Here is a 25343-nt window from a genome sequence, read left to right on the forward strand (position 1 = left end):
TAAAGTTGGCAGCCATGAACATTTCTTAAAAAAAAATTAGTGTTTGCGTAAAATACGTACTTTTTTGGCAACTATGTTGCCATTGATTCTGCCACTGTCTGGGTTTTTGGACACTTAACACATTTTTTTTTAAGAAACTGGCCTTTGCCATTATCCTCCAGAGTTAATTTAAGAAATTGGGGTTGCACTGAAGGTTTTAGAAGTTCACCTGCCAATAAAGTAAGTGGAGCTTGCTGCGAATGATCGTTTCACTTTTGTGATGTTTACCCACCACTACTTTACATTGTATCTAAGTATCATATCTTTAGTGTTGTCCCAAGAAAATATATAATAAAAATATTTACAAAAATGTGAGATGTGTACTCACTTTTGTGAGATACTGTATTTAAAAAGCTAAGTCCCTAAGGTAAAAATTTATGTAATCCCTTTTCAAATTTTGCTACTTTTTTTTTTAGATTTTTTTGGGGATTACAGAGTATATAAAATAACAATTCTGCTTTTGGTTCAGTTTGTCACTAAAAATAATTCACACGACATAGGTTTCAACTCTAAAATCTATTTACTACTTATCATAGTTAAAATGATGCCACATATGTTTAATCTGATAGCTAGCTTAGCATTCAGCCAGGCCATTGAACCCAAAGTGTGCATGTGGCTTTCTATAGGTACATTTTTTTTGTGCTAAGTATTTTAGCACCATTCTTTCTCTGCAAAGCCCCAGAAGAGTCTGGACATCAGGAAAAGGCTACAAATGTCACCATTATGAAAAGGAAACACCCAGAGCTATTACAATATTAGTAGTTTGTAATTATCTGACTTGTGTAGTTTTGCTTAGGGTTCTCAATTGAGTTTGTCTGTTCCTATATTTATGTGACATAGGTCCAAGCTTTAAGACACACCAACGTATGCTATAGCTTGTTATGGCTAAAATAGTACCACATAAGCCTCATTTGGTAACAAAGCGGTACTGCAACAATCCATTATACTCAGGCTGCATCTATGGCTCTTTGCATTCCGTTTTTTTTTTTTTTTTTTGCACGAATTGTTACAATGCCATCTTGCCTAGCCCCAGAAGAGTGTGGACATCATAAAAAGTCCACAAATCATCATTATTAAAGGGAAACAACCAGGGCTATTTCACCTCCCTGGCGGTATGATTGTTCCCGGATATTTTGCACACTTTTTTAGACCATAAAAACTGGGGGGAAAAATCACACCGCAGAGACATCTGCTGTGCAGACCAGCTGGCCCCGGTGTTCACCTCTCTGTTCAGGAAGTCGCTAGCGGAAGGCACAGTCCCCTCCTGTCTCAAGAGGTCCACAATCATACCGGTCCCCAAAAAGCAAGGCAGCAGAGACCTCAACAACTTCAGACCCGTGGCCCTAACATCTACCATCATGAAGGTCTTGGAACGGCTAGTTCTCGCTCACCTCAAAGGCACCACTGATGCACTGCTAGACCCACTCCAATTCGCATACAGGGCCAACAGGTCCATAGAGGATGCAATAAATGTCGGCCTGGCATACATCATGGAGCATCTCGACAAGCCTGATTCCTATGTCAGAGTCCTGTTCCTGGACTTTAGCTCGGCCTTCAACACGATCTGCCCAGACACCCTGGTCGACAATCTGACGCAACTCGGCGTCGACCCCATGCTTCGTGTATGGATCAAGAGTTTCCTCTCGGACAGGACACAACAGGTCAAGCTCGGCAACTGCTCCTCTAGCGTGAGAACCACCAACACGGGGGCACCTCAAGGGTGTGTACTGTTCCCGCTTCTGTTCTCCTTGTACACAAATAACTGCACCTCCTCCTCGGACTCTGTCAAGGTCATTAAATTTGCTGATGACACTACAATCATTGGCCTTATCGGCAGCAACGGAGAACAAGACTACCGCAGCGAGATAGAGAGAATCTGCAATTGGTGCAAGAACAACAACCTTGTCCTAAATGCAACAAAGACGGTCGAGCTGATCGCTGACTTCAGGAAAAACCCTCCCACTCGCCCACCAATCCACATAGGTGAGACTGAAGTCTCCAGAGTTTCATCGGTCCGGTTCCTTGGCACAACCTTGTCGTCTGACCTAAAATGGAAGCTAAACACCACCAGAATTCAGAAGAAGGCACAGCAGAGGCTATTTTTCCTGCGCCAACTCAAAAAATTTGGCATGCCTAGGGAGCTGCTCACCAGCTTCTACACCGCCACCACTGAATCCATACTTTGCTCCTCAGTCATCGTCTGGTATGCCAGCGCATCAGCTAGTGACAGACATAAATTGCAAAGAGTCATTGGTGAGGCGGAAAGGATCATTGGTTCGCCCCTGCCACCGCTTGGACTCTTTCACAAGGCAAGGATGAAAAAGAGGGCCACCTGGATCTCCCGCGACTCCTCCCACCCTGGCAGTCGCCTCTTTGAGCCCCTCCCATCTGGCCGGCGCTTCCGCACCATCCCATCCAAGACCACCAGGCACAGGAATTCCTTCTTCCCACAGGCTGTTCTGTTGCTGAACAACACAGACCCCTGACTTTCCACCTCCTAACCTGCAACCAGCACGTCTGCCTCTGATGCAGCTATGCCACTTCTCCTCTGCATCCCTACTCACACTGCCTTTCTTCAGCATTACTCTCCGCCTTCTCTTCTGCACTTTCCGCCTCCCTTTGCAACTTTGACACTATACCACTCCGAATGTTATCGTAATGTTATCGTACTGTTTATGCTGCTAGCCTGTTTAAACGTAGTTGTAAATGTACTGTATTGTTAAGTGCTGTCATCATATGTAAATGTAGCCATGTGTGTAACATGTACAACTGTTGCTGTTGTACTTTGCCTAAGCCATGTGTACCACAAGCAATTCCGAGTACGGCTCCACCGTACTTGGCGAATAAATCCTTCTTGTATCTTGTATCTTCTTGTACATCTGCACTTACTCATTTCCCTGTGATCCAGTGCTGCAATTCTCCCTCCAGCCTCTGGGTGGCGCTGTAACCTTATCGTGAGATCGCCGGCTTTCATCATGAGGGAAAAATGAGGGAAACCTACTAATGATAGAAAAGATCAGTGTGGTTTGAATGATAAAACTACATCTTTCCTCATAAATTCTTAATGATATGCATGGCAAGAGGTGTGGTAGGGGTGTGTCCTAAAGCATCCCTCTTTCTTATCTCAAATTAAAGAAGACCTGTAACATAAAAAACCCCACTGGGGGATACTTACCTCGGGAGGGGGAAGCTTCTGGATCATAACGAGGCTTCCCCTGTCCTCCTCTGTCCCGGCAATCAAGCTCTGCGACCCCCTGAACAGCGGCGAGGTAAATATTTACTTACCACAAGCATGCACAGGTGCACTAGTGGCTCTTCGTTTGGGCTAAGGTGTAAGTAGCCGAGCCTGATCGTATCTGTCCTATTGCGCAGGAGCGAGTCCTTTGCGCCTGTGCAGTAGAGCGTATACGATCGGGCTCTGCCATTTTTGCCTTAGCTTGAACGAAGAGTCACTACTGTGGCTGCGCTGGATCATGGTAGGTAAATATTTACACGCAGGTGCTCTACTTCTCAAGCCTTGTTGAGGGACTTTTGGGAGAGCCAGTGCATGATTCCCTGAGGCTACAGAGGACGGGGAAGCCTCATTGGGACGCAGAGGTTTCCCCCTCCTGAGGTAAGTATCCCCCAGAGTCTCTTTAAGAGGTATGTATATAGTGTGGTGTTTATTACCAGTATAGCACCAATGAGGAGCTACTAAGATGGATGAAGGCGGGCCCCTTTGCTCCAGGGGCCCTGGTGTGGTCGCAAGCTCTGCATCCCCTATTCCTACACCACTGTCATTGACTGATATTGATTATGAATAATCCAGATTGATTTAAATTATGCATTTATTCCTTTACATGAATTGTCAGATTGGATTCATTAATATATTCCCTACTCAATTTATAGCAAGTTTACTGCAAGTTTCCTTCTGTGTCAAAAAGGCAAATCACACCAAGCATTGCTTTTATGTAGGAGGGCTTTTTGGTCTCTTCTAGCCCCCTATACATTTCTAGTGGTTTGGGTCACCCCGAGCTGCTTGGTTACTCTGTTGTACTGGTCCAAGCCCTATCCCATACAGCCATATCAATCCCTGCCATGTACTGATGAGGGCCAAAAGTCCGAAACAGGCTTTCTACATGTGGGGTTGATGTGGATGTGTAAAATTTAAAGCTATAGGCTTGCTATACACCAGCGGTTCTGGAGCTAGCCTGGCTTACAGGGGCATAAAGAGATAATTTGCATATTCAGTAGTGCTGCATAGTGGGTAACCACAAATGTTCACAAAACCTGAACTGAAAATTAAAAGTCAAAATAAACATACAGAAGTCATACTTACCTCCTGTGTAGTCTACTCCTCAATCTCTTTCTCTTCTCCTGCGTCCTTTTTGTCCACTGTGATCAATGGAATTCTCTGTCCTCCATTTTGAAAATGGCCATTACCCCATAACAGCTTCCTGTTCAGCACACTGTTAAACTGTAACATCACCCACTTGAGCCATAGGGAAACATGGACATTACCTGGCACATCAGTTGTCCTCTCAGCTATTACTGACACCAACTGATATATTACTGACAGCAACTGATATATTTCAGTTCTGACAAAGTATTGTCAGAACTGGAAAGGTCCTTGTCAGAAGAAAATGGTGAGCTTTTGAGAGGAACTGATGGCAAAATAACTGTAATGTTCATTTGAAGTTATCTCATGTGTTTATTTTAAATAATTTTACTCACTTCAGGTTCCCTTTAACTACTCAGAGATGAATAAAATAAAAGTTTTATACATACCTGGGCTTCCTTCAGCCCCACCCACGTGGATAACTCTTACACTGCCGTCCTCCGCCTTCTCAATCAAGAGAAGGCGTAGGACCGCAGCGTGGGAGCGATCCATGCAGATTGGGCTAGAGGAAGCCCCAGGTATGTATAAATCTATTATATTTTCTAGTTCTTAGTAACAGTGAATAGGCAATTAGCCGATTCACCACAAGATGGCGATCTCACTTCCTCCTGGTGGAACGCACAGAAAGGAGGAAATAATACTTTCTAGGATGTGAAGAGGAATCGTTGTTGGAGAAGGTAATTGTGTGATTCTTGTTATATATTGAGCAGAGCAGAGGTCGGGGTGGACATACTTAAAGAGGAGGTTATAATACACCTGTCACTATTCTGATTATCCCCGTTAAGTAATTGCCATACAAGAGACATTTAAATGCTGCTGTAATGTAACTTATTTTCTGGTTTTATAGTGCTCACCCAGCATGCACCATAGATAATAGTTCTTATCTCACCTTCTTAGTAATAATTTAGAGTAGTTCATAGGCAAACGCAGGGGGGGATTACAGCTGCCCAGAATCCCCCCTCAGACCAGGGAAAGTGCAGTGTCTGGGGACAGGCACAAGTTGAGACACCAGAATATCTGCAGACATCTTGCAGCTCACACCACTGCTCCATTTCCCTGCTACAGTTGACTTTGGATGGAGCAGCAGTGTGTGTACAGCGCATGGAGCAGCTCTGGGGAACTTAGGCCACATACACACATCAGACCATAGTCTTTTGAAAATGAAAGATCACAGACCAATTTTACCCCCTTCCATGTAGTATGAGAGCCATACCTTCACAGTCTTTTCTATGGAGCTGAACTCCCCATCAGAAAAAAAATCTTTGCAAGATGCTGGACACACAGATGCTTTACAGACACAAAAGATCAGTATCTGCAAAAGATCTGTTCCTGCCAAAGATCCGTTCCTGCAAATTGCATTCATAGTCTATGATATCTGCAGATCATCATACACACCTTGTTTAACTGACATTTATCTGCAGATCAGACAATCATCTGCAGATGTGAAAATCCATCCTGGTGGATCTGATCTGCAGATGAATGTCTGTTAAACAAGGTGTGTATGATGATCTGCAGATATCATAGACTATGAATGCATTTTGCAGGAACGGATCTTTGGCAGGAACAGATCTTTTGCAGATACTGATCTTTTGAATGTCTACAGCATCTTTGTGTGCAGCATCTTGCAAAGATTTCTGTCTGATGGGGAGTTCAGCTCCATAGAAAAGACTGTGAAGGTATGGCTCTCATACTACATGGAAGGGGGTAAAATTGGTCTGTGATCTTTCATTTTCAAAAGACTATGGTCTGATGTGTGTATGAGACTTTAGAGTCCGGTATGACCACAGCCCTGCTGTGTGAATGCTTCACCTTCCCCTTCATTACTAATGTCGGCTTTATCCTAACTGCTTCTGATCGATCCCATTGTTAATCGGGAGCAGATCGGACGTATAGGAAATAATTGTCAGATCCTGTCAGTCTGATGGGAAATTGCATTATGTGTACCCAGCATGATGTCCTACCATATTATTATACTGTACTGAGTGAGACCCTTCAAGGAATCCCCCTCTTGAAAATCCTGGGTTTGCCCCTGTAGTTAAATCACATAACAGAGTCAATACAACATGCTTATTCAATTTAGCCATGCCCCCCTTCAGCTCCCCTCCTCCTAGCATTGCCATTATGCTCCAGCATGTAATGTTCCCCACCCCAGTATCAACATGTTGTTTCTGATTACATACCTTTGGCCCCGTAACACCTAAAATCGCAAAACGCTAGAGAGTTATTAACACAGAAAAATCACTGGACAGAGTAGCACTTTCGGAGCAATCGCGATTAGCGGTTTTATACATGCTAATCGTGATCTCTCCAGAATTGCCACCAAAACGATGCATGTAATGCGTTTGCGATTAACGCTAATCACAAAACGCCCGCGATAGCTGCAGTGAGAGCACTGCCATAGGAAAACATTAGCTACGCGTTTTACGGTGAGCGGGAATTGCGCGATTCCTGCTCAAGTGTGAACAAACAAAACAACAAACAAACACAGAACATTTATATTGCGCTATTCTCCTGGCAGACTCAAAGCACCAGAGTTGCAGCCACTAGGACGCGCTCTATAGGCAGTAGCAGTGTTAAGGAGTCTTGCCCAAGGTCTCCTACTGAATAGGTGTAGGCTTACTGAACGAGCCGAGCCGAGATTCGAACCCAGGTCGCCTGTGTCAGAGGCAGAGCCCTTAACCATTACACTATCCAGCCCTTTCCCCCCATGTCCCCTTCAGCATTGCCATTATCCTCAGGTATGTGATTCCCCTCACTACAGTAATGCAATTTATATTCCAGTATAGCCATGTACTTAGCATTGCCTTCCCCCTTGTTACCCGATGCACCCAGCCCTAGTATATTGGACAGTATAGGTGCAGTGTTGCAGTGCTTCTCTTACCGCCCTGCCAGGCTTTCAGCACTGTGCATCCTCCTCTCCGCTCACCACTCACTTCTGTGCCAGTGTTCTATTTGGAGGCACTAGTGCCACCAGGCAGGCTATATTAGTGAGGGGGCACTAAACACCACCAGGGAAGCCATAATATAGGGTACTAACAACACCAGGGAAGTTATATTGAGGTGGAGACACTAAACACCAACAAGGAAGCTATATTAGGGAAGCTAAACATCACCAGGGAAGCTATATGGGGAGGGAGCACTAACACCACCAGAGAAGCTATATTGGGGAGGGGAGCCACTAAACACCACCATGGAAGTTATATTAAGGGGGGGCACTAAACACCACCAGGGATGCTATGTTAGGGAGGGGTGACCACTAAACATCACAAGGGAAGCTATATGGGGGAAAGGGCACGAACGCGGAGCAGTGCTTTTCGGCGCTGCTAGATTTGGGAATCAGTCTATAGTCTATAATGGGAATCAGTCTATAGCGGCCCTCAGTGAGTAATGTTGGTGCCGTCAGAAGACTTGGTTGCTTAAACACAATAATTCGGCCTCCAGCAATCGCTGAAAGCCGAATTATTTCATTTCCCCACTATCCATGGTGTCCTGGAGGGGGAATAGTAATTATTACGGCCCGGACTTGTGCAGCAGCAGCCATATACCAGCTGTATCCTGCGCCCAATTCTACCGGCGCCGATTTCAAATGTACTTCACTAACGCCACCAGAGAAGCTATATTGGGGAGAGGGAACACTAAACACCAACAGGGATGTCATGTTAGGGAGAGGGGAAGCTCTAAGCACCCGGGAAATGATATTGAGTAAGGGCCCCCAGTAAACACCACCAGGGAAACCGTGTTGGGGAGTCAGGGGGGAAACCACTGGACACCAGGGAACTATATAGGGCAGGAAAGGGGGACCAGTGGACACAAGGAAACTGTCTTGGGAAGGGAGGAATGATGACTAGACACCAGTGAACTGTATAGGGAGCCACATGCAAAATTGGGGCATGGCTAAAGTTGTGGCTGGGGTAGAGCTTAGTGTCCCTTTTTGCTGGTTTTAAACATTGGGAGATATGCCCCCCTCCCCTGTAATGCCAGTTCTTTACCAGTATAGCCATGTCCACCCTGTGCCCCCCCCCCCCCCCAGCAATGTCATTATCCTCCAGTATGTAATGTCCCCCCACCCAGTGATGACAATTGTTTCCCAGCATAGCCATGTCCTCCCTGTGCCCCCAGTATTGCCTTTATTAGCCTCCAGCAGGGCCAGATTTACCATAAAGCACCGTGCCTACAGGCGCCTGATAATGGAAAAGGCGGCTCACTCCCCTTCCCGAGCGTCTACCTCCCTCCTTCCCTGTTCAGAGTGCAGATGAGAGTGTAAATGAGAGGTTACTCACTCTACTCTCGCCATTTCACTGACAAGCTCTCCCTCTAGCTACTTAATACTGAGGGATCTCTAGCTACCTAATATTTTGGGGCACCACTGGCTACTTAATATTAAGGGTGCGTCTGGCTACCTAATACTAAGGGGCACATGAAGTTAGCTATGATAGGTAAAGGAGAAGTGACAGCTGGGACAGCCAGTACACTTGCTGCGCAGTTCAGCAGGGGTTTGTGGGTTCATGAAGGTTGAAGATTAGAGCGCCAGAACATCTGTGCCTATAGGCTCCTGTGAGGTAATTCCAGACCCGGCCTCCAGTATGTAATGTCTCCCCACCTCAGTAATACCACTTTCTTCCCAGTATAGCCATGTCCCCCCGTGTCCCCCATGCATTGTCATTTTTCTCCAGTATATGGGAGTTCTTCCACCCAGTAATGTTATTTCTTTCCCAGTATAGCCATGTTTATACTGTATTGCTCCCTTCCCCTAACTCCATGCAGAGTAGTAAAAGGGAAGGATTTACATTGGTTTATAGCTACTTTCCACTTCATCCCCGCATTCTGATTTGCCCAATAGGCTGTTTGTCAAGTGACATCACTTGACAGACAGCCTATTGGGCCAATCAGAGTGCGGGGATCAAGTCCTTTAATGTGACTGGACCCGCTAGTGATGATGCCCGGAGGATCGGAGCTGCATTATGAAGATAGCATTCGCTATGCTGCAATTTAGCAGCATAGCGTATGCTGACTGCCCGGTCCCCCATTACGCACTCTATGATGCCAATAGGGCTTGTAGCGTGCAATGACAGTAATTAAGGCACGCTTTTATAGCACTGGTAACAGCTGATAACCCTTGCTGTAACGCAGCGCTACCATTAGTGAATAAAGCCCAATATGCCATAGACCTGTGAGACCGCATGATCAGGTTTCTAGGGTTGTGTACAAAGGGACTCAGTCAAATCTCTGCAGTGAGTACCTTTAACACAGAGACCCAATAAGAAATTACAAGTGTGACCCCATGATAGCCAATGTTCACCCGAGAAAGAAAGATTTTCTGGGAAAACCGTAGAGTTGGGACCAGGACAAATGTGTCTCAGCTGAGACCACATTTCTAGTTCCCGTGTTAGGATCTTTCTATTCTCTAAGCCAGGAGGGAAGGAAGAGTTGATAAAAAGTGGGCATAGGAGGCCATTGAAAGAGGACAGGTTTAGTTTGGGAGAATATTTACCACAGACAGTTAAAACTTCTCTGGAGAGAAATGGTAAGTCAGGTTGCCACGATCATCTTTATGTATCCACAAGATGCCTCTATGTGAGATTGCAGCAAGAGATTCCTCTACATTTCCGGGCTTTGCATGGTTAAAGTACATACTCTCGACCACCTTCAAAAGAGTTGCCATTGTATGATAAAGCCCAGTGATGGCTAACCTTGGCACTCCAGCTGTGACAAAACTACAAATCCCATCATGCCTCTGCCTCCCCAAGTTATGCTTAGACCTGTCTGAGTATTGCAATGCCTCATGGGACTTGTAGTTCCACCACAGCTGGATTGCCAAGGTTAGCCATCACTGATATAGCCCAAAATCTGGCAAACCCAGGCCCCCATCATGTTTAGCACATGTCATAGTAGCTTAACTTAACCTAGCATGTCAATTCCTCCAAAGAAATGTAACTACCTGGGACAGTGCTGGGCCGAAATTACGCATCAGCGTAATTACGCATCGTAATTCACTACAAATGCACCGTAAGCGTTACGTGTAAGGTTACGGTATTACGCGTAATTAATTACGCATAGACCGTAGGTTACGTTATTACGCGTAACAAATTACGCGTAAGACAGTAAACTCCCATTGAAATTACACAGTCTGCCGTAATCGCGTAATATTACGCTCCCGTATAATATAAAAAAGCCGCCGACTTTAAGGGTTAATAGCAAAGCCCCCTTAAGTGCTAAGAGCCTCAAATTTGGAGAATATATTAAGGAGATCAGAAGGAATAAGAGGAAACATTTTTTTTTCAAAAAGACCTCATAGTTTTTGAGAAAATCGATGTTAAAGTTTCAAAGGAAAAATATATACATTTAAAAACCCGCCGACTTTAACGGTTAATAGCAAAGCCTGCTTAAAATTTAGGAACACCAAATTCACAGGGTATATTAAGGGGATCAGTGGGAATAAGAGGAAAACATTTTTTTCAAAAAGACCTTATAGTTTTTGAGAAAATCGATTTTTAAGTTTCAAGGGCAAAAATGTCTTTTAAATGCGGAAAATGTCAGTTTTTTTTGCACAGGTAACAATAGTGTTTTATTTTCATAGATTCCCCCAAGTGGGAAGAGTTTTACTTACTTCGTTCTGAGTGTGGGAAATATTAAAAAAAAAGCGACGTGGGGTCCCCCCTCCCAGACCTCTTTAACCCCTTGTCCCCCATGCAGACTGGGATAGCCAGAATGCGGAGCACCGGCCGCGTGGGGCTCCGCACCCTGACTATACCAGCCCGCATGGTCCATGGATTGGGGGGTCTCGGAAGGGGAGGGGCAGCCAAGCTTTCCCCTCCCCCTCCGAGCCCTTGTCCAATCCAAGGACAAGGGGCTCTTCTCCACCTCCGATGGGCGGTGGAGGTGGAGGTCGCGATTTCCTGGGGGGGGGGGGGGGTTCATGGTGGCAACTGGGAGTCCCCTTTAAAAAGGGGTCCCCCAGATGCCCACCCCCCCTCCCAGGAGAAATGAGTATAGAGGTACTTTTACCCCTTACCCATTTCCTTTAAGAGTTAAAAGTAAATAAACACACAAACACATAGAAAAAGTATTTTAATTGAACAAAAAACATAACCACGAAAAAAGTCCTTTAATATTCTTAATTAACCATTAATACTTACCTGTCCCTTTAAAAGCCAGTTCCCACGCAATATCCTCGGAAATATACTAATCAGTTACAATGTAACAAAGTTGTTACAATGTAACAACTTTGTTACTTTGTAACACCACCGCACCCGACGTCATTTGCCGCTCACCCGCCGGCCGCCGCATACACTCTAAGTCCCCGTCGGCTCCCGCCGTCCACTCCGCCCACACCTGTCACCCATATACATGCTGGCACCCATGGGTGCCAGCATGTATATAGGTGACATGTGGGAGAGGCGGGGAGGGCAGCGGAGCCGGCGAGGACTTAGCGTCCTAAACCCGACAGAGCTCTGAGCTATATAGCTCAGAGCTCTCGAAAGCATCTTTGTATTTGGGCTCCAAGGAGCCCCATTGGTCCTTAGCAGACCAATGGGGTTCCTTCTGATTTGAAGGAACCCCATTGGTCTGCTAAGGACCAATGGGGCTCCTTGGAGCCCAAATACAAAGATGCTTTCGAGAGCTCTGAGCTATATAGCTCAGAGCTCTGTCGGGTTTAGGACGCTAAGTCCTCGCCGGCTCCGCTGCCCTCCCCGCCTCTCCCACATGTCACCTATATACATGCTGGCACCCATGGGTGCCAGCATGTATATGGGTGACAGGTGTGGGCGGAGTGGACGGCGGGAGCCGACGGGGACTTAGAGTGTATGCGGCGGCCGGCGGGTGAGCGGCGAGTGACGTCGCGTGCGGTGGTGTTACAAAGTAACAAAGTTGTTACATTGTAACAACTTTGTTACATTGTAACTGATTAGTATATTTCCGAGGATATTGCGTGGGAACTGGCTTTTAAAGGGACAGGTAAGTATTAATGGTTAATTAAGAATATTAAAGGACTTTTTTCGTGGTTATGTTTTTTGTTCAATTAAAATACTTTTTCTATGTGTTTGTGTGTTTATTTACTTTTAACTCTTAAAGGAAATGGGTAAGGGGTACAAGTACCTCTATACTCATTTCTCCTGGGAGGGGGGGTGGGCATCTGGGGGACCCCTTTTTAAAGGGGACTCCCAGATGCCACCATGAACCCCCCCCCCCCTCCAGGAAATTGCGGCCTCCCCCTCCACCGCCCATCGGAGGTGGAGAAGAACCCTTGTCCTTGGATTGGACAAGGGCTCGGAGGGGGAGGGGAAAGCTTGGTTGCCCCTCCCCTTCCGAGACCCCCCAATCCATGGACCATGCGGGCTGGTATAGTCAGGGTGCGGAGTCCCACGCGGCCGGTGCTCCGCATTCTGGCTATCCCAGTCTGCATGGGGGACAAGGGGTTAAAGAGGACTGGGAGGGGGGACCCCACGTCGTTTTTTTTTAATATTTCCCACACTCAGAACGAAGTAAGTAAAACTCTTCCCACTTGGGGGAATCTATGAAAATAAAACACTATTGTTACCTGTGCAAAAAAACCTGACATTTTCCGCATTTAAAAGACATTTTGCCCTTGAAACTTAAAAATTGATTTTCTCAAAAACTATAAGGTCTTTTTGAAAAAAAATTTTTTCCTCTTATTCCCACTGATCCCCTTAATATATCCTGTGAATTTGGTGTTCCTAAATTTTAAGCAGGCTTTGCTATAAACCGTTAAAGTCTGCGGGTTTTTAAATGTATATATTTTTCCTTTGAAACTTTAACATCGATTTTCTCAAAAACTATAAGGTCTTTTTGAAAAAAAATTTTTCCTCTTATTCCTTCTGATCTCCTTAATATATTCTCCAAATTTGAGGCTCTTAGCAATTAAGGGGGCTTTGCTATTAACACTTAAAGTCGGCGGCTACCTAACATTGATCCATGCGTCAACTTTTCCGCTTGGCAGCATGACCTTACGCATTAATTGCTAGTAGGATTTTACGCGTAAGCCTATAATGTAACAACCTGAATTACGGTATTCTTACGCGTAATTGCATAAGGGCTATGCGTAATTACAGACATGTACCGTAATTGAATTTCTACGCCGTAAGCGTAATTCCGTAATGCGTAATAGCGTAAAATTACGCGTAATGATCCGTAAGCGTAGCTTTTTCCATTACGCCCAGCACTGACCTGGGATCTCAGGGTATGGAAAAAGAAGGGATGGACATTGATGGGCACGGTTTGGAAAATATAAAGAGGCCTCGGGAGGATGTCCTTTTTTAGTATATTCTCCTTTCCGAACCATGAGAAAGGCAATTTAGTTCAGGCATGTAAATCTCGTTTGATATCATCTGGGCAGCACGGTGGAATAGTGGTTAGCACTTTCATCTTGCATCGCTGGGTCCCCAGTTCGAATACCGGCCATGTCAACATCTGCAAGGAGTTTGTATGTTTCCCCGTGTCTGTTTGGGTTTCCTCTGGGCACTCTGGTTTCCTCCCACATCCCAGAAACATACAGATAAGTTAATTGGCTGCCCCCTAAATTGGCCCTAGACTGCAATACATGCACTACACAACATAGACATATCACTATGGTAGGGACTAGACTGTGAGCTCCTCTGAGGGACAGTTAGTGACAAGACTATATATACTCTGTACAGCTCTGCGAAAGATGTTGGCGCTATATAAATACTAAATAATAATCTATCAAAGGAATATAATTGAGAGAAAACAGTTTCTGCAGATAACAAGGCACCTGTATGCCATCTGAACAGAAAGTCAAGTACATGAGCTTGATGTTCCTTTGCTGGTAGGGAGACATTTAGAGCCTCTGTTTTATTAATATTCAGCTTGAAATTACTAACTTCCCCAAACACAGTACATTCTTCCAGGATCAAAGGAATGACTTTCGCTGGGTTGGTTACATACATAAGTAAATCGTCCGCATATATCAACAGTTTGTGCAGCGTAGACAACGTCTGTATGCCAGTTATAAGAGGGCTGGATAGTAGGGCAATTTCAAAGTGTTCTGTTACTAGGACATATAGTAAAGGCGATAATGGACAGCCCTGTCGGGTCCCATTAGCAATAGAGAAAGAATCAGAGAGGAGGCCGTTTACACGTACTATTGCTGAGGGTCCGGTGTATAATACCGTCACCCTTGATATGAACTGGTTCCCCAAACCAATCTGTTGCAGAGAGAGGCACAGGAAAGCCAGTCTACCAATCAAATACTTTCTCTGCGTCACATAAGAGAAGGAACATTGGAACGTTTTGCTTGATTCATTATGTGTGAGTTAAAAATAAATGCGCTATGCGTGATAGTGCTGTGCAGCGTGCGATTCTACGTTATGCGCGATAGCGATACTTTACTAGCACGGCCGCTACTATATTAATTAATGGAGCAGGAACATGATGGAGCTGCTGACAAGAGAAGTGAGCAGTGCTGGGAATTATGGGACATACAGTAACAACAAGGGATGTGTCTGGGTGGTGACTATCGTTTTGTGTCTGTCAGGTTCCTGTAAGGTGTGAGGATATCACTGTATGTTTCTCCATGGAGTGGCAATATATAGAAGAATACAAGGATACCATGATGGAGAATCAGCCACCTCTCGCATCAACAGGTAAGAGAAATGAGAGAGCAGTATGGAGGGTTCACTTAGACTTCCCCCATTGTCTGACACAACACATAGAGAAAATTTATTCAGTCAGTGCATGTGTTTCCTACAGATGGATACAGTAACAGAAACCCACCAGACAGATGTACAGGTCCTCTTTATTCCTGGGATTGTCTACAGGAAGATCACACCATTCCCCACCATTATCAGGTAGGTGGAGCTCTAGGTCATCAGAGACCCCAAACTCTGTGACATTGGGGTTGATGCACCAGCCACCAGTAATAGTACCATCTGCAGGTAGCCCAGGCAATATTACTGTTATTACCAGCAGCAGTGTACCACATGTTATGAAATTAGTGTGACCAGCCGTACGTAGGTAACCTGAGTATTGCTATGAATATGCACAATATTCTACTTGTGTAATGTGTGTTACCATAGTAATGCTCATGTTAAATGTATACCACTGATCACTGTTTTGCATAGTAAAATACAACAAATCATTTTCGCATGCAACATTTTCTCACCCAGGGCACGATTAAAATATTAGAGCATGCTCTTATAAGAGCATGCCAAGCTGAAGTGGAAATTTCAATTGCTTGCTTTGCTTCTGTCTTTACCAAGGTGGTGCCGTTAGCTCATAATATGGCCCTGGGTTGTTCCCAATCTACCTCATTCAGCATGAATTGCCTAACACAGAAATTTGTGCAGGCACGACTAAATAAGATTAATATAGACTAGGCACCCTGCCCAGATAGCATCCACCCCTGTGTATTAAAGGAGTTGAGTTTAGTTATCGATAAGACACTTTATCTTATTTTCAGTGATTCTCTTTCAAGTGGGACAGTTCCTTATGACTAGTGTTGGGCGAACAGTGTTCGCCACTGTTCGGGTTCTGCAGAACATCACCCTGTTCGGGTGATGTTCGAGTTCGGCCGAACACCTGACGGTGCTCGGCCAAACCGTTCGGCCACATGGCCGAACTAAGAGCGCATGGCCGAACGTTCCCCGAACGTTCGGCTAGCGCTGTGATTGGCCGAACGGGTCACGTGGTTCGGGACCGAACGCGCTGTGATTGGCCGAACGGTCACGTGGTTCGGGTAAATAAATACCCAAACCACGTCATATCTCCGCCATTTGTCTGTGGGTTTAGCTTTGGGTAGGCAGGCAGGGTAGTTCGCTCTCCAGCCACGCTAGCCAGGGTCCCCCCCAGTCATTGTGTGTCGCTGCTGGGAACAGTAGTACACCGCTCGCTCAGCCACACTATATATAGCATTGTTTACTGCCACTGTGTACCTCGCTCAGCCACGCTATATATATAGCATTGTGTTTTCTGACACTCTGTGTACACGGCTTAGGCTAGCCTGACTAATATAGCATTGTGTGTACTGCCACTGTGCACCTCGCTCAGCCACGCTATATATAGCATTGTGTGTACTGCCACTGTGCACCTCGCTCAGCCACGCTATATATAGCATTGTGTGTACTGCCACTGTGCACCTCGCTCAGCCACGCTATATATAGCATTGTGTGTACTGCCACTGTGCACCTCGCTCAGCCACGCTATATATAGCATTGTGTGTACTGCCACTGTGCACCTCGCTCAGCCACGCTATATATAGCATTGTGTGTACTGCCACTGTGCACCTCGCTCAGCCACGCTATATATAGCATTGTGTGTACTGCCACTGTGCACCTCGCTCAGCCACGCTATATATATAGCATTGTGTTTTCTGACACTCTGTGTACACGGCTTAGGCTAGCCTGACTAATATAGCATTGTGTGTACTGCCACTGTGCACCTCGCTCAGCCACGCTATATATAGCATTGTGTGTACTGCCACTGTGCACCTCGCTCAGCCACGCTATATATAGCATTGTGTGTACTGCCACTGTGCACCTCGCTCAGCCACGCTATATATATAGCATTGTGTTTTCTGACACTCTGTGTACACGGCTTAGGCTAGCCTGACTAATATAGCATTGTGTGTACTGCCACTGTGCACCTCGCTCAGCCACGCTATATATAGCATTGTGTGTACTGCCACTGTGCACCTCGCTCAGCCACGCTATATATAGCATTGTGTGTACTGCCACTGTGCACCTCGCTCAGCCACGCTATATATATAGCATTGTGTTTTCTGACACTCTGTGTACACGGCTTAGCCTGACTAATATAGCATTGTGTGTACTGCCACTGTGCACCTCGCTCAGCCACGCTATATATAGCATTGTGTGTACTGCCACTGTGCACCTCGCTCAGCCACTCTATATATAGCATTGTGTGTACTGCCACTGTGCACCTCGCTCAGCCACGCTATATATAGCATTGTGTGTACTGCCACTGTGCACCTCGCTCAGCCACGCTATATATAGCATTGTGTGTACTGCCACTGTGCACCTCGCTCAGCCACGCTATATATAGCATTGTGTGTACTGCCACTGTGCACCTCGCTCAGCCACGCTATATATATAGCATTGTGTTTTCTGACACTCTGTGTACACGGCTTAGGCTAGCCTGACTAATATAGCATTGTGTGTACTGCCACTGTGCACCTCGCTCAGCCACGCTATATATAGCATTGTGTGTACTGCCACTGTGCACCTCGCTCAGCCACGCTATATATAGCATTGTGTGTACTGCCACTGTGCACCTCGCTCAGCCACGCTATATATATAGCATTGTGTTTTCTGACACTCTGTGTACACGGCTTAGGCTAGCCTGACTAATATAGCATTGTGTGTACTGCCACTGTGCACCTCGCTCAGCCACGCTATATATAGCATTGTGTGTACTGCGACTGTGCACCTCGCTCAGCCACGCTATATATAGCATTGTGTGTACTGCCACTGTGCACCTCGCTCAGCCACGCTATATATATAGCATTGTGTTTTCTGACACTCTGTGTACACGGCTTAGCCTGACTAATATAGCATTGTGTGTACTGCCACTGTGCACCTCGCTCAGCCACGCTATATATAGCATTGTGTGTACTGCCACTGTGCACCTCGCTCAGCCACGCTATATATAGCATTGTGTGTACTGCCACTGTGCACCTCGCTCAGCCACGCTATATATAGCATTGTGTGTACTGCCACTGTGCACCTCGCTCAGCCACGCTATATATAGCATTGTGTGTACTGCCACTGTGCACCTCGCTCAGCCACGCTATATATATAGCATTGTGTTTTCTGACACTCTGTGTACACGGCTTAGGCTAGCCTGACTAATATAGCATTGTGTGTACTGCCGCTGTGCACCTCGCTCAGCCACGCTATATATAGCATTGTGTGTACTGCCACTGTGCACCTCGCTCAGCCACGCTACATATAGCATTGTGTTTACTGCCACTCTGTGTACACCGCTCAGCCAGACTATATACCGTTGTTTACTGACACTCTGTGTACACCGCTCAGCCAGACTATATACCATTGTTTACTGACACTCTGTGTACACGGCTCAGCCTGACTATAAAGCATTGTGTGTACTGCCACTGTGCACCTCGCTCAGCCACGCTATATATATAGCATTGTGTTTTCTGACACTCTGTGTACACGGCTTAGCCTGACTAATATAGCATTGTGTGTACTGCCACTGTGCACCTCGCTCAGCCACGCTATAAATAGCATTGTGTGTACTGCCACTGTGCACCTCGCTCAGCCACGCTATATATAGCATTGTGTGTACTGCCACTGTGCACCTCGCTCAGCCACGCTATATATAGCATTGTGTTTTCTGACACTCTGTGTACACGGCTTAGCCTGACTAATATAGCATTGTGTGTACTGCCACTGTGCACCTCGCTCAGCCACGCTATATATAGCATTGTGTTTTCTGACACTCTGTGTACACGGCTTAGCCTGGCTCTATAGCATTGTGTGTACTGCCACTGTGCACCTCGCTCAGCCACGCTATATATAGCATTGTGTTTACTGCCACTCTGTGTACACCGCTCAGCCAGACTATATACCGTTGTTTACTGACACTCTGTGTACACCGCTCAGCCAGACTATATACCATTGTTTACTGACACTCTGTGTACACGGCTCAGCCTGACTATAAAGCATTGTGTGTACTGCCACTGTGCACCTCGCTCAGCCACGCTATATATAGCATTGTGTTTAATGACACTCTGTGTACACGGCTTAGCCAGACTATATAGCATTGTGTGTACTGCCACTCTGTGTACACCGCTCAGCCAGACTATATAGCATTGTGTTTACTTCCACTCTGTGTCTGCTGGGCCTGGGAACAGTAGTACACCGCTCACCCGCCACTGTATAGCATTGTGCTCTGTGTCGCTGCTGGGAATAGTGGTACTGTATAGCATTTCTGTACTGCCACTGTACTGCTGCCAGTCAGCGTGTACTGTAAGGATAAGTGAAATGAGGAAGAAATCCGGTGAAAGAGGAAGGGGCAAGGGAAGAGGTGTTTCCCCTGACGGTTCACGTACAGGCCACAGGGGAGCACCCAAGAAAACCCACTCAATACCGCCCATGTTGTCCAGGACAACAACCCTCACAAATCCAAAAGAACAGGACCAGATAATTACTTGGATGACCTCTCAAGCGTCCAGAAGTGGGTTAAGCAGCACCAGCACATCACGCACGAGGTCCGAGTCCTCAGCCAGTTACAAGGAGCCAGTGGGCACAAAGCTGACACAACCGGCAGCGACACCACGCACACAACTGCCAGATAACCAGTCCTATGAATTACCTCAGGACACAATGGGGTATTCGCAGGAGCTATTCCCAGCCCAACAAACTTCCACCTATGAAAGGTCAATGGAGGAACAGCCAGAAATGTTGTGCCCGGATTCACAACCATTAACTGTGGGAAATGCACCGCGCACTGAAATACAAGGCGAGTCCGAGGAGGACTCGGAAACCCAAATCCCAGAGCAAGTTGGGCAGGAGGGGTTGCAATTGCAGGAGGTCGGCCGACAAGATCTGGAAGACGACGTTGGAGTGAGCTGCGCAGAGGTTGTTCTGGGGAGCTCTACTCCACGGCGGCGGCCCCCCACAATGACATATGACGAGTTTCAGGAGATGGAAGAGGAGGGTATGGACAATGTGGACAGAGACCCAGATTTTATTTGTGAACGAGAACATCGCCGTCGTAGCAGCAGCACAGATGAGTCTGTTGAAGAACCCACTGCTGCACGAGTTCGCCTTGTGCCACAAGGTAGGCGGCGCGCAATTTCAGGCACCACAAGCGTGGAAGTTAGAGTGAGAGGCAAAAGAGGAGGAAACAGAAATCGCCAGCAAGGAGGCAGGTGCTCCAAAGTCTGGGCTTTCTTTGAAGACTGCACTGAGGATGTTACCATGGCGATTTGCAAGGTGTGCAAGACTCGCCTGAGCAGGGGGAAAAGTATTAACAACCTCTCCACCACCAGCATGAGCCGCCACATGCTATCCAAACATCCCACTCTGTGGGCAAACGCGGCAGGACAGGGTACCAGCAACACTGCCTCCCTTGGGTTCACCAGACTCACCACCAGACCCGCCTCAGCAGCAGCAGTAGCCCAGCCATTGCGTGGTTCACAACATTCACAAACATCAGACGACGCTGACACTGTCACTTTCCGGAGTAGTGCTCTTGAGGTCTCCCAGTGTTCATCAAACACAACAACCAACAGCCCTTCCGTGTGCAGCGCTACGGTTCAGTTGTCTGTGTCGGAGATGTTTGAGCGCAAGAGGAAATTGCCAGCAAATGACCCCCGGGCCGTGGCAGTAACAGCCAGCATAGCCAAGCTTCTGGCCTGCGAAATGCTGCCATATCGAGTGGTGGAGACAAACAGCTTCAAGGGCATGATGTCAGTGGCCATCCCACGTTACGTGGTTCCCAGCCGCTACCACTTTGCGCGCTCTGCAGTGCCTGAGTTGCATGAGCACGTGGTCAGCAAAATAACCCGAAGCTTGAAGAATGCCGTTGCCTGCAAGGTTCACCTCACCACTGACACTTGGACGAGTGCGTTCGGCCAGGGTCGATACATCTCCCTTACCGCGCACTGGGTGAACCTTGTGGAGCCTGGCAGCGATTCCTCACCTGCTACGGCGCGGGTGTTGCCCACGCCGCAAACAGCTGCACCGCCGTCCCTCCCACTGGATAACAACAGCAGCACCTACCTCTCTGACTCCTTCTCCTCCAACGCATCTCAAAGCTGTACCTCATCCGGAAACGCTAACCCAGCAGCAGTAGGATCGTGGAAGCAGTGCAGCACAGCTGTTGGCATGCGTCAGCAAGCGTTGCTGAAGCTGATCTGCCTTGGGGATAAGCAGCACACAGGGGAGGAAATTTGGAAGGGAATAAAGGAACAGACGGATTTGTGGCTGGCACCGCTGGACTTGAAACCGGGCATGGTTGTGTGTGATAATGGGAGTAATCTCATTCGCGCTTTAAGGTTGGCTAAGCTGACACACATCCCTTGCCTGGCGCACGTGATGAACCTAGTAGTTCAGCGGTTCCTGAGGACATACCCAGGCGTGGCCGATCTTCTGTTAAAGGTGCGTCGAGTGGCCAAACATTGTAGAAATTCCAGTACTGCTTCGGGGGCACTCGCCAAGATGCAGGAGCGCTTCAATCTCCCCCACCATCGCTTGCTGTGTGATGTCCCTACGCGCTGGAATTCTACGCTGCACATGCTAGCACGCTTTTGTGAGCAGAAGAGTGCAGTGGTCCAGTACATGACGGCGCAGTACCGAGGCGCATCCGGCCAGCTGCCAAGCTTCTGTGGATCCGATTGGGCCAACATGTTGGACCTCTGCCAAGTCCTCCAAAATTTTGAGCAATCCACGTTGCTTGTGAGCAGTGACAACTCTTCAGTCAGCATTACCATACCACTGCTGTGTTTACTGAAGAGGTCAATGTTGAAAATCAAGGAAACAGCTGTCATGATGCAACTGGGGGAATCTGAAGGAGAAAACGATCAGCGTGATGGTACCAACATCAGGCCATCCGCCTCAGGGAACGCTGGCCCCAGCAGCTATGACGAAGAAGAGGAGGAGGAACAGCTGGAGTTGGAGCAGGAATTTCATGCCACCACTGACGAGGGCCAGAGCGGTGCACGTTGGACTTCCACAATTCAGCGCGAATGGTCAGCAGAAGCAGACCAGGAGGAAGGTGACGACTATGATGCATCACAACAACTATCACAACGCTCACAAGAGGATGATGAGGATTCTGGTAGGACTCTTGCACACATGGCTCAATTCATGCTAGACTGCATTGAACGCGACCCACGCATTGTGCGCATTCTGGACAACACCAATTACTGGGTTTATACCCTTCTGGATCCACGGTACAAACACAATGTTCCAAAACTGCTTGAAGAAAGAGTCAGACAGGTCAAAATGGAAGAATACCAGCAGGCCCTTGTGGAGACTTTAGAGAGGAGATTGACATCCTCCCCCTCCTCTAGCCAGTTGTACGCCAACAGACTGACTTCCGCAAACCCAGGACGACCAGGAGGGCAGCAAACAACGCAAGCCGCAGCTAGTGCCCAAAAGGGAACGGTATCGGCAGTGTCCTTGGAGTGGGAAAATTTTCTGACACCCATGCAGCAGCAGCCCACTGAACAGGAAGCGTGCAGATCCACCTCCAACACCGATCGCCTGGAGAAGATGGTCAAGGACTACATGTCAGATGACGTAGCTGTGTCGAACAATCCATCTGCACCCTTCAACTATTGGGTATCGAAGCTAGACACCTGGCACGAACTGGCAATGTACGCAATAGAGGTGCTGGCTTGCCCGGCAGCCAGCGTTATGTCGGAACGCTGTTTCAGTGCTGCCGGAGGCATCGTCACAGATCGGCGTATCCGCCTCTCCACAGAAAATGCAGACCGTCTGACTCAAATTAAAATGAATCAATCCTGGATTGGAAACGACTACGCAACACTCCAGGACCCCAACCAAGTAACATGACCAATGAACATCTGGGATGGTGTAGCGTTACCGGTCCCTGTTTATTGAACCTCTCATCTGTATTACATTTATGACTGCATGGCGGCAAAAAGCATTGCTGCTATATCCGCACGCTTTTTGTCCTCATGCAAGGCCTGGGTTGTTGTGTCTCACAAAGCGTGGCCTTCTCCTCCTGCGCCTGCTCCTGTTCCATCACGTGTGCTGCTGCTGCTGCTGGGTTAGCGTTGCCGGTCCCTGTTTATTGAACCACTTATCTTTATTACATTTATGACTGCATGGCGGTACCTCATGCAAGGCCTGGGTTGTTGTGTCTCACAAAGCGTGGCCTTCTCCTCCTGCGCCTCCTCCTGTTCCATCACGTCTGCTGCTGCTGGGTTAGTGTTGCCGCGTGGTCTCTGTTTATTGAACCACTTATCTTTATTAAATTTATGACTGCATGGCGGTACAAAGCATGCTATCCGCACGCTTCTTGTCCTCATGCAAGGCCTGGGTTGTTGTGTCTCACAAAGCGTGGCCTTCTCCTCCTGCGCCTCCTCCTGTTCCATCACGTCTGCTGCTGCTGGGTTAGCGTTGCCGCGTGGTCCCTGTTTATTGAACCACTTATCTTTATTAAATTTATGACTGCATGGCGGTACAAAGCATGCTATCCGCACGCTTCTTGTCCTCATGCAAGGCCTGGGTTGTTGTGTCTCACAAAGCGTGGCCTTCTCCTCCTGCGCCTCCTCCTGTTCCATCACGTCTGCTGCTGCTGGGTTAGCGTTGCCGCGTGGTCCCTGTTTATTGAACCACTTATCTTTATTACATTTATGACTGCATGGCGGTACCTCATGCAAGGCCTGGGTTGTTGTGTCTCACAAAGCGTGGCCTTCTCCTCCTGCGCCTGCTCCTGTTCCATCACGTGTGCTGCTGCTGCTGCTGGGTTAGCGTTGCCGGTCCCTGTTTATGGAACCTCTTATCTTTATTACATTTATGACTGCATGGCGGTACAAAGCATGCTATCCGCACGCTTCTTGTCCTCATGCAAGGCCTGGGTTGTTGTGTCTCACAAAGCGTGGCCTTCTCCTCCTGCGCCTCCTCCTGTTCCATCACGTCTGCTGCTGCTGGGTTAGCGTTGCCGCGTGGTCCCTGTTTATTGAACCACTTATCTTTATTAAATTTATGACTGCATGGCGGTACAAAGCATGCTATCTGCACGCTTCTTGTCCTCATGCAAGGCCTGGGTTGTTGTGTCTCACAAAGCGTGGCCTTCTCCTCCTGCGCCACCCTCCTCCTGTTCCATCACGTGTGCTGCTGCTGGGTTAGCGTTACCGGTCCTTTTTCCTGGAACCTCTTATATGTATTACATTTATGACTGCATGCCGACAAAAAGCATGTTACCTGTGCAAAGAAAACAGACATTTCCCGCATTTAAAAGACAGTTTTCCCTTTGAAACTTTAAAATCGATTTTCTCAAAAACTATAACCTCTTTTTGCTAAAAAAAAATTTTCCTCTTGTACCCACTCCCAAGGTGCACATACCCTGTAAATTTGGGGTATGTAGCATGTAAGGATGCTTTACAAAGCACAAAAGTTCGGGTCCCCATTGACTTCCATTATGTTCGGAGTTCGGGTCGAACACCCGAACATCGCGGCCATGTTCGGCCTGTTCGGCCCGAACCCGAACATCTAGATGTTCGCCCAACACTACTTATGACTGGTGTATAGCTAATGTTTTCCCCTTATTCAAGAAGGAAAAGACATCAGAACCAGGAAACTATAGACCTGTAAGCCTAACATCAGTTGTGTGTAAATTGTTTGAAGGTATCCTAAGGAATGCTAAACAAAGTTATGTAGCGCACAATAATCTTATTTCAGTTCGACAGCATGGTTTTACTAAAGACAGGTCCTGTCTCACCAACATGCTCTGCTTTTATGAAATGTTGAATGAAAATTCAGATCTTGGTAGAGCTATAGATGAAGTGTACTTGGACTTTGCAATGGATTTTGACAATGTTCCCCACAATAGCCTGGTGCAGAACTGGTTAAGGGATAGAAGGCAAAGTGTAGTGGTAAACAGAACTCAAAATGGGAAACTGTTAGCAGTGGGGTACCGCAGGGGTCAGAACTTGATCCAATTCTTTTCAATGCATTTATTAATGATCTAGTAGATGTTTTACAGAGTAATGTAGCCATCTTGATAAACGACGCAGCATTATTAACACTAAGATGAATAGTTACATATTTCAACAGGACCTTGACAACATGGCCATATGGGCAGGCACATGGCAGATTAAATTGAATGCTGATAAATGTAAAGTCATGCACCTTGGTAGATCATCATATAAGGGCTCGTTTCCACTAGTGCGGTGCGGAATCGCCTGCATTCCACCGCGGACGAAATCGCATGC

At 47.0% G+C, this 25343-nt stretch overlaps 1 pseudogene; it reads left to right on the forward strand.

The window, feature by feature from the left end:
* The first annotated feature begins 5072 nt into the window (after positions 1 to 5072).
* LOC137536811 (zinc finger protein 850-like) overlaps positions 5073 to 25343 on the forward strand; it is an 88939-nt pseudogene continuing 68668 nt past the window's right edge.

Source organism: Hyperolius riggenbachi, chromosome 10 (assembly GCF_040937935.1).
Source record: "Hyperolius riggenbachi isolate aHypRig1 chromosome 10, aHypRig1.pri, whole genome shotgun sequence".
Classification (NCBI taxonomy): domain Eukaryota; kingdom Metazoa; phylum Chordata; class Amphibia; order Anura; family Hyperoliidae; genus Hyperolius; species Hyperolius riggenbachi.